This window comes from Xenopus laevis, chromosome 6S, assembly GCF_017654675.1.
Source record: "Xenopus laevis strain J_2021 chromosome 6S, Xenopus_laevis_v10.1, whole genome shotgun sequence".
Lineage (NCBI taxonomy): Eukaryota > Metazoa > Chordata > Amphibia > Anura > Pipidae > Xenopus > Xenopus laevis.
Genome location: NC_054382.1, coordinates 43,502,693 through 43,513,627, shown reverse-complemented (window position 1 = coordinate 43,513,627; position 10,935 = coordinate 43,502,693). Strand labels below are relative to the sequence as shown.

General features: G+C 32.4%; 1 protein-coding gene across 1 annotated transcript in view; it reads left to right on the top strand.

Annotated features, from left to right (window-relative positions):
• Positions 1-19: 19 nt before the first annotated feature.
• Positions 20-10,935, top strand: part of abhd5.S (abhydrolase domain containing 5 S homeolog) — a 69,140-nt gene continuing 58,224 nt past the window's right edge. The window contains exon 1 of the mRNA XM_018269308.2: positions 20-1,752. The gene's annotated coding sequence lies outside the window, so the exon portion shown is untranslated. The remainder of the gene's footprint in view (positions 1,753-10,935) is intronic.

Sequence of the window (10,935 nt, the reverse complement as noted above, 5' to 3'; positions counted from 1 at the left end):
CACAGGCACTGCTGTGAACTTGCGCCTGCTGTACAGAATAGTGTTTGAACACAACAGAGACATACAAATGTTTCACGGAGCTGTAAAGGCCAATTGTTTTTAACGCTCTCTATTCATCACAACTGGGAGTCAAGAGCAGGACTTGTTTTGTACAGGGAGAACATTTAAAGGGGCCATTAACATTTGCCTGGAGGACAAGTGAAATTGAAAATAGGGCAGAATATGGCAATGTAGTAGTGTCTCCTGTCGCTTCTTAACTTGCGTGTCTGAACGGGAGAGGGACCTCATACACAGAGCTCTAACAGCGAATTGCTATTTAAGGGCTACAGTACAGGTTTCTGTGTTGTAAAACAGACCTTTGGTCATTCTGGCCATTTTTTCAGTGCCGGGGAATTCGTGTCAGCGCTGGGGCAGGAACCTGTGCCGTTACCTGGTGCAGCAGCCACACTCAGACACTTGCTGGATTCACTGCGGGTAGCCAATGAGAATTCAGGGTACTAGTCCCTTATCTCTGTCCAATCAGAAGCTGGAGTACGTGTTTACACGCCAGGACTCTACTGTTATTGACATAAAAGACTCCTGTCCCGCTGTCAAACTCTATGGTATAGGTGTAACTAAGGGAGACCGGTATTAGCTCAGGCTGTAATCTCAGCACGTGCGAAATGTAATGGCAAAGCAGTGATTAGAAAGTAACTGCACGTCACGCTGCTGCTTTTGCATCTCTTACGCCATTGAGTTGTGAGGAAAACGTGATGCGGCTGCCTACATCCATCTCCAGGAGCCGAGTAGCTGAGGAACATGTGCAAATGTCCCATCGCGCCGAATGACAGGAAGTAGCACTTAATTATTTCACTAATTGCACTTGTTGCGCTGAGTTAGCCTGGTAGGGTATCGGCAATAGATGCAGACACTGGCAGTGGCCTCACTACTTCCCCAGAGGACTCTGTGAAAAGTTAGTTCCAGGCTCACCTCACACCCCCGGGCCAGCTAACCCCGCCCCCCGTATCGTCACCACTTCTTCCTCCGTCTCTCCCGTCCCTTTTATACTTCAAATTTGGGTCGTGTTATCTGAGGCCAGCGACCTGTATTGCTGTCCTGTCAGTGTCTGCTCACCGCCCCTGAGAATTGTCTGTGAATGATCACCTTTTATTCCACAAACCTAAACTGTACCGTGAGGTGCTGGAAAGGGGGGTTGGCATGACAACCATCAGTGGATATTTTTTTAACCCCCTGAAAGATTCATGTCAAATATTCTGTCATTCCCATAAAGCTATACCAGGATTATAAAGTAACAGGCTGGCTGTCAGGGAGTGTAGCCGGGAGTTGTGAAGTGGCCAAAGATCGTGGGGCCAAATTGTCTTTATTGCTGAACAATATCTGAAGTGTTTAATAATGTATGTGCAAATGTATTATTATTATTAGTCAATATGGTGTGAGCTGCAGGAAGGGGGAAGCCTGAGGGAAACACAACTCTAGACCCAGGGCTAAAATGTATATACTAAGAGACTTTCTGCTGAGATGCCAGGAGTGTGAGCCGTGGCTTTTTAACCTACTGCTTAAAAGAAATATGCAAGTATTACAACTCTAGAGAAACACACAGCCATGATCACATGGTCACATGACCCAGATAACTGCCGTTTTTCTGTCAGTTAGGTGAGCCGATCAGCCGAAGAACAGGTGATTTCCTCAGCAGTTTTGGATCTGACACAACAAAAATTGGAAAACGGAGAGGAAAGAGAGAAGATGACAAAGGTAGGGAACAAGGGGAAAACACTGGGTAGAAAAGAGAGGTCTCTGTAAAAAAAAATCATGAAAGCAGACGAGCAGGCAGGAGAGGGAAGCAGGTAAGATACAATTTTAAATGCTGATTTCATGCATATGGTGATTTTTTTTTTGTTTGTTTTTAAATCTTGTTAATTAACTCTATTGTGAGTTTGTGGCACTCTTTTGACCACATATGCTTTGAGAATAGTTTTTTTTCCATTTTCTACCGTAAATCTTGATTTAGCAGAAGGGTTGTTTGATTAACTAAATATGTACAGCGTATAAACCATAGAGTTCTTGCTGTTACACCATTAAATTTGTCAGAGAAATGTGGGAATCCAGCAAATAGGAACATTTTTAATTATGTATGCTGGTACATATGTCCATGCGTTGTTATCATGGCATGTTGTATGCAAAGTCTAGTGACAGTTTATAACTGCCACAGAGCTGCCATATTGAGTAGGTGAGTGAACGGTGTAAGAGAGACTCCTCGCAAACAAAATTGTTTTAGCTATTTTGGGCCCATGGCCTCAAACCTTGCTTAAAGAGATGGAAAAGAATGGAAATAAAAGGTTTTGTGAGAAGAGCAAGATATTTTGCAAACCTCTAGAAGATATGAATGGGCAGAGGTGTGAAGCAAGTAAGTTGCAATTTTAAAAAGCAGATTTTTTTTTGCATTTGGTATTTTTTTTGCTTCTTATTAATTAACTTTATTGTGTATTGTGAAAATCCAGCAAATTGGCACATTTTCAATTATGTATGCTGGTACATATGTCCATGAGTTGTTATCATGGGATGTTGTATGCAAAGTCTAGTGACAGTTTATAACTGCCACAGAGCTGCCATATTGAGTAGGTGAGTGAACAGTGTAAGAGAGACTCCTCGCAAACAAAATTGTTTTAGCTAATTTGGGCCCATGGCCTCAAACCTTGCTAAAAGAGATGGAAAAGAAAGGAAATACAAGGTTTTGTGAGAAGAGCAAGATATTTTGCAAACCTCTAGAAGATATGAATGGGCAGGGGTGTGAAGCAAGTAAGTTGCAATTTTAAAAAGCAGATTTTTTTTTGCATTTGGTATTTTTTTTGCTTCTTATTAATTAACTTTATTGTGTATTGTGAAAATCCAGCAAATTGGCACATTTTCAATTATGTATGCTGGTACATATGTCCATGCTTTGTTATCATGGGATGTTGTATGCAAAGTCTAGTGACAGTTTATAACTGCCACAGAGCTGCCATATTGAGTAGGTGAGTGAACGGTGTAAGAGAGACTCCTCGCAAACAAAATTGTTTTAGCTATTTTGGGCCCATGGCCTCAAACCTTGCTAAAAGAGATGGAAAAGAATGGAAATAAAAGGTTTTGTGAGAAGAGCAAGATATTTTTCAAACCTCTAGAAGATATGAATGGGCAGGCGTGTGAAGCAAGTAAGTTGCAATTTTAAAATAGCTGATTTTTTTTGCATTTGGTCATATTTTTGCTTCTTATTAATTAACTTTATTGTATATTGTGAAAATCCAGCAAATTGGCACATTTTCAATTATGTATGCTGGTACATATGTCCATGCGTTGTTATAATGGGATGTTGTATGCAAAGTCTAGTGACAGTTTATAACTGCCACAGAGCTGCCATATTGAGTAGGTGAGTGAACAGTGTAAGAGAGATTCCTCGCAAACAAAATTGTTTTAGCTAATTTGGGCCCATGGCCTCAAATCTTGCTAAAAGAGATGGAAAAGGAAGGAAATAAAATAACGTTTTGTAAAGAGAAGAACAAGATATTTTACAAACCTTTAGAAGATATGAATGGGTAGGGGTGTGAAGCAAGTAAGTTTTATTTTTAAAAAGCTGATTTTATGCATTTGGTAAAATGTTTTTTTGCTTCTTCTTAATTAACTATATTGTGTAATGTGATTTTGCAGCAGCGTTTGTTTTGAAAACACATGTTTTGAGAATAGATTTTCGATTTTCTGGACCAAGATTTAATTTGTCAGTGAATAGGAGGGTTAGTTTGATTAACTACATACATAAATCATATAAACCATACATATCTTTGTTATTGGAGTAGAGTCTAGGTTCTGTTACACATGTTCAATAAAAAAAAAATTAAATTTATCAGGGAAAATTTTTGGTATGGGAAAACCCAGCAAATAGGCACATTTTCAATTATGTATGCTGCTATATATGTCCATGCATTGTTTTTATGGGATTTTGTATGCAAAATCTAGTTCACAAAGTGATCCAGTCAGCACCTGTGCCTTTCAAGCTGTTTCACGCTGATGCAGGTCCAACAGTTTCCACTCAAAATTTGTTAGCCAAATACTTGTATAATGGACAGCACCACTCATGATTCTCTTTTTCTTTAAAAAGCCTTTATTCAGCCATAGGCTCTGACCCCAAACAATTCGGCAACGTTTCAGACCGCCATCGGTCTTTTGTCAAGCCACCTACAGATTAAAAATTACTCCTTTAAAAATAAATTAACGATAAATCATGCTTAAATCATATTCCCTGTTGAGGCCATGGGGAGCTAAAGTTTCCAATTTTCTGATCCATCTAGCTTCTTTTTTGAGTAATAGTTTTACTTGATCTCCACCTCTCTGTAATTTAGGTACACTGTCTATTATTTGATATTTTAATTGTTGTACCCCATGGCTTGCAACAAGGAAATGATTTGCAACTGCTTGATCACTCTTTTTTGTATTGATAGCGGTCTTGTGTTCTCTTATGCGTTCTTTTGCGCTCCGTGTGGTTTGTCCAACGTAAGCTAGCCCACATGGGCATTTTGACAAAAGACCGATGGCTTGACAAAAGACCGATGGCGGTCTGAAACGTTGCCGAATTGTTTGGGGTCAGAGCCCATGGCTGAATAAAGGCTTTTTAAAGAAAAAGAGAATCGTGAGTGGTGCTGTCCATTATGCAAAATCTAGTGACAGTTTATAACTGCCACAGAGCTGCCATATTTAGCAGGTGAGTGAACGGTGTAAAATAGCCTGGCAAACAAATTTTTTCAATGCCTAATTTGGGCTCAAGCCCTTAAACCATAGTCAAAAACGATGGAAAGGAGCGGATGAAAACAATGTAAATCATTTTTAGAAAACCTTAGCTGCCGTTTTAGAAAGCTGATATTTTTTATCCCATACATATATTATTATTGAGAATTTATATTCTTACATTTTAATGTGTTTTAAATAAAAAACATTTTAATAGATGAGGGCTTTAAATCCAGGGTTATGTTGTTATGGTTTGGATTTTATTTTAGATAGATAAGGTGTTTCAATATATCTGTGTTTTGTTAGTTAGGTGTTTGTTTTAGAATATGTATTCTCTATGTATTAATTTCTTGTTATTCATAAGTTATAGTGTTTCATTTTCATGTTTTTGTGCTTAGTGTATTGGACAATTGCTTTGTATAGATAGACAAATGAAATTCTAGTTCCCCAAGCCAAGGGGATGGGTCCCTTTGCAGAAGATGGCATGCTCACCCAAAGAGGTCCTTCATGTGAGGTTAGGTAGAGGGCGGGTATGATGGACCTCTGAAGATGTGACCCTTAGCAATATAAAGGGTTTTGATTCCCTTGGGGTCCTCAGTAATTGGATTGTCACTACAGATATGTATATAGTCATTGATTTCTATTGATTATTGTTGAACTGTATGGTTATTGATTTTTATTGGTATTATTGTAAATAAGGTGTTTAAATACATAAGGTTTTTAAAGCAGAGTTGTATCTTGATGGTTTGGGCTTTATTCTAGTTAAGGTGTCCCCAAAGCGGTGGATTCCTTTGCAGGGGATGGCATGGTCACCCAAAGAGGTCTTTGTTGTAAAGTTAGGTAGTGGGCGTGTATGGTCGACCTCTGAGGATGTGACCCCTAGCAACAAACAAAGGGTAAGGATTCCCTTTGTGTCCTCTGTAATTGGATTGTCACTATATATATGTATATGGTCGTTGATTTGTATTCATTATTGTTGAACTGTATGGTTCTTGATTTGTATTGGTATTATTGTAAATAAAGTGTTTAAAAAAAAAAAAAAAAAAAAAATATATATATATATATATATATATATATATATATATATATCTATATATATATATATATATTTATTGAAGGAACCCGCACTCCATTTCTTGTATACACTCTACAGATATATATTCATCCATCTATATATATTCTATACATATATATTCATCTATATCCACTCTACAGATATATATTCATCTATATCCACTCAACAGATATATATTCATCCATCTGTATACACTCTACAGATATATATTCATCCATCTATATACGCTCTACAAATATATATTCCTCCATCTATATACACTCTACAGCTATATATTACTCTATATACACTCTACAGATATATATCCATCCATCTATATACACTCTATAGATATATATTCATCCATCTATATATATTCTATACATATATATTCATCTATATCCACTCTACAGATATATATTCATCTATATATACACTCTACAGATATATATTCATCTATATACACTCTACATATATATATTCATCCATCTATATACACTCTACAGATATATATTCATTCATCTATATACACTCTACAGATATATATTCATCCATCTATATACACTCTACAGATATATATTCATCCATCTATACACACTCTATAGATATATATTCATCTATATACGGTCTACAGATATATATCCATCTATATCCACTCTACAGATATATATTCATCCATCTATATACACTCTATAGATATATATTCATCTATATACACTCTACAGATATATATTCATCCATCTATATACACTCTACAGATATATATATTCATCCATCTATATACACTCTACAGATATATATCCATCCATCTATATACACTCTATAGATATATATTCATCCATCTATATATATTCTATACATATATATTCATCTATATACACTCTACAGATATATATTCATCTATATACACTCTACAGATATATATTCATCCATCTATATCCACTCTACAGATATATATCCATCCACGTATAGACACTCTACATATAGATATATATATATATATATATATATATATATTCACCCATCTATATACACTCTACAGATATATATTCATCCATTTATATACACTCTACAGATATATATATTCATCCATCTATATACACTCTATAGATATATATTCATCTATATACACTCTACAGATATATATTCATCCATCTATATACACTCTACAAATATATATTCATCCATCTATATACACTCTACAGCTATATATTCATTCATCTATATACACTCTAGATATATATTCATCTATATACACTCTACAAATATATATTCATCTATATACACTCTACAGATATATATTCATCCATCTATATACACTCTACAAATATATATTCATTCATCTATATACACTCTTAAGATATATATTCATCTATATACACTCTACAGATATATATTCATCCATCTATATACACTCTACAAATATATATTCATCCATCTATATACACTCTACAGCTATATATTCATCTATATACACTCTACAGATATATATTCATCCATCTATATACACTCTACAGATATATATTCATTCATCTATATACACTCTAGATATATATTCATCTATATACACTCTACAAATATATATTCATCTATATACACTCTACCGATATATATTCATCCATCTATATACACTCTACAGATATATATCCATCCACGTATAGACACTCTACATATAGATATATATATATATATATATATATATATATATATATATATATATATATATATATATATATATATTCACCCATCTATATACACTCTACAGATATATATTCATCCATTTATATACACTCTACAGATATATATTCATCCATCTATATACACTCTACAGATATATATTCATCCATCTATATACACGCTACAGATATATATTCATCCATCTATATACACTCTATACATATATATTCATCTATATATACTCTACCGATATATATTCATCCATCTATATACACTCTACAGATATAAATTCATCCATTTATATACACTCTACAGATATATATTCATCCATCTATATACACTCTACAGATATATATTCATCCATCTATATATACTCTACAGATATATATTCATCCATCTATATACACTCTACAGATATATATTCATCCATCTATATACACTCTACAGATATATATTCATCCATCTATATACACTCTAGATATATATTCATCTATATACACTCTACAAATATATATTCATTCATCTATATACACTCTAGATATATATTCATCTATATACACTCTACAAATATATATTCATCTATATACACTCTACAGATATATATTCATCCATCTATATACACTCTACAAATATATATTCATCCATCTATATACACTCTACAGCTATATATTCATCTATATACACTCTACAGATATATATTCATCCATCTATATACACTCTACAGATATATATTCATTCATCTATATACACTCTAGATATATATTCATCTATATACACTCTACAAATATATATTCATCTATATACACTCTACCGATATATATTCATCCATCTATATACACTCTACAGATATATATCCATCCACGTATAGACACTCTACATATAGATATATATATTCACCCATCTATATACACTCTACAGATATATATTCATCCATTTATATACACTCTACAGATATATATTCATCCATCTATATACACTCTACAGATATATATTCATCCATCTATATACACGCTACAGATATATATTCATCCATCTATATACACTCTATACATATATATTCATCTATATATACTTACCGATATATATTCCATCCATCTATATACACTCTACAGATATAAATTCATCCATTTATATACACTCTACAGATATATATTCATCCATCTATATACACTCTACAGATATATATTCATCCATCTATATATACTCTACAGATATATATTCATCCATCTATATACACTCTACAGATATATATCATCCATCTATATACCACTCTACAGATATATATCATCCATCTATGTACACACTCTATAGATATATATTCATCTATATTACACTCTACAGCATATAATTCATCATATATCCCACTCTACAGCTATATATGTCATCCATCTATATACACTCTCATAGATATATATTCATCTAATTACACTTACGATATATATTCAATCCATCTATATACAGTCTACAATACTATATTATCCATCTATATTACACTCTACAGTATAATATATTCATCTATCTTACTGATATAACCTATAGATAAATATTTACTATTATACACTCTACCAGATATATATTCATCTATCACTGTATATACACTCTATAGATAAATATTTATCTATATACACTCTACAGATATATATTCATCTATCTACTGTATATACACTCTATAGATAAATATTTATCTATATACACTCTACAGATATATATTCATCCATCTATATACACTACAGATATATACTCATTCATCTATATGCACTCTACAGATATATATTCATCCATTTATATACTCTCTACATATATATATATTCATCCATCTAATACATTCACAGATATATATTTCATCCATTTATATCACTCTACAGATATATTATTTCAATCTATATACACTCTACAGATATATTAAATCATTCCATCTATATACACTCTAACAAGATATATATCATCTATCTACTATACACTCTACAGAACACTCTACAGATATATATTCATCCATCATATACACTGCTACAGATATATATTCATTCACGTATATCACTACAGATATATATTCATTCATCTATATACAACTCTACAGATATCATATTCACCATCTATATTACACTCTATCAGATATATATTCAATCCAATCTATATACCACTATACAAGATATATATTCATTATTTACACTCTATAGATATATATTCATCTATATACACTCTACAGATATATATTCATTCATCATATACACTTTACAGGTATATATTTCATTTATATATACTCTACAGATCATATATTCATTTCATCTATACACTCACAGATATATATTCAACCATTCTTATATACATCTATAGATATATATTCATCCATCTATTATACCACTCACAGATATATATTCATCCATCTATACACACTCTAAGATATATTATTCATCTATATACACTCTATAGATATATATATTCATCTATTATACAGTCTACAAGATATATATTCATCCATCTATATACAGTCTACAGATATATATCATCCTCTATTACACTCTACAGAATATATATTCATCCACTCTATAGACACACTACAGATATATATTCAGCCATCTATATACACTCTACAGATATTTATTCATTCATCTAATACACTCTATAGAATATATATTCATCCCTCTATATACACTCTTAGATATATATCCATCATCTTTATATACACTCTACAGATATATATTCATCCATCATATAATTGCATACATATATATCCACTCTACAGATATATATCATCTATATCCACTCAACACTAGATTATATATTTCATCCATCTGTATACAACTCTACAGATATTTATTCCAGCCATCCTATATACACTCTACAAAATATATATTCATCCATCGTATATACACTCTACAGCTATATATTCATCTATATCACTCTACAATTATATATTCATTCCACTTTATACACTCTAGAGATATATATTCATCTATAACACTCTACAGATATATATTCATCCATCTATTCACACTCTATAGATATATATTCATCTATATCAACACTCTATAGATATATATATACTATATTATTCATCTATATAGCAGGTCTACAGATATATATTCATCGATTATATACCAGTCTACAGATATATATTCATTTCCATCTATACACACTCTATAGATATATTTCAATCTATATCCCACTCTACAGATTATTATTCATCTATATCCACTCAACAGATATATATTCATCATCTGTAATACACTCTACAGATATTTATTCATCATCTATATACACTCTACAAATATATAATTCCATATCCCATCTATATACTCTACCAGCTTATATATTCATCTATATACACTCTACAGATATATATTCATTCATTTTATACACTCTATAGCATATATATTCATCTTATACAAACTCTAACAGATATAATATTTCCATTCCATCTATTCACACTCTATAGATACTATATTATCTAT